Genomic DNA, 725 nt, shown 5'->3' on the forward strand with positions numbered 1-725 from the left:
TTATACATTTTACTTTGACATGTTATAAATCTCAAAATAAACTACTATTTTCTGTAAATAACCAATAATCTTTAAAATAAATTAAATGAGTACAAAAATAATTTATCCTTACCTCCATATTTGCTATTTCCAGCACTTTCTACTTCTTTAGGTGAGTCTGTTTCTGTCTGTTGTCATTTTTCTTTTGGGTCTGTTTCCCTTGACTCATTTTTCTTTCCTCCTTTCATTTATGGGCTACGTGCTCACATTTCTTCTCACATCTACCAGTTTTCAACTGGAAATGGCGAACTGTACATTGTTGGGTGCTAGATTTTGTTACATTCCTTTAAAAATATTGGTCTTGGGGCACCTGGATGGCTCCGTGGGTTGAGCACCCGACTTTTGATTTCAGCTCAGGTGGTGATCGCAGGGTTCTCACTCCCTCTCTCTCTCTGCCCCTCCCCCACTCACGTACACACACATGCACTCTCTCATAAATAAATGAAGAAATAAACAAATATTGATCTTTATTTTGGCAGGCAATAAAGTTACTTGTGAATCAGTTTGATCTCTTCAAGACTTGTTTTTTTGAGATTCTTAAAGACCAGATCTAGAGGAACCTCCTATAGACTCAGTTTATCCACCTAGTAAAACATGACCCTTTTCAGTGTCTCTACTATATTTTTTGTGTCCACAACAAAGTCTCTCCATTCTGACGGGTTGGCACTCTGATGGCGCCTGGCCTT

Source organism: Herpailurus yagouaroundi, unplaced genomic scaffold (genome assembly GCF_014898765.1).
Source record: "Herpailurus yagouaroundi ecotype Mexico unplaced genomic scaffold, PumYag 161, whole genome shotgun sequence".
NCBI classification, from domain to species: Eukaryota; Metazoa; Chordata; class Mammalia; order Carnivora; family Felidae; genus Herpailurus; species Herpailurus yagouaroundi.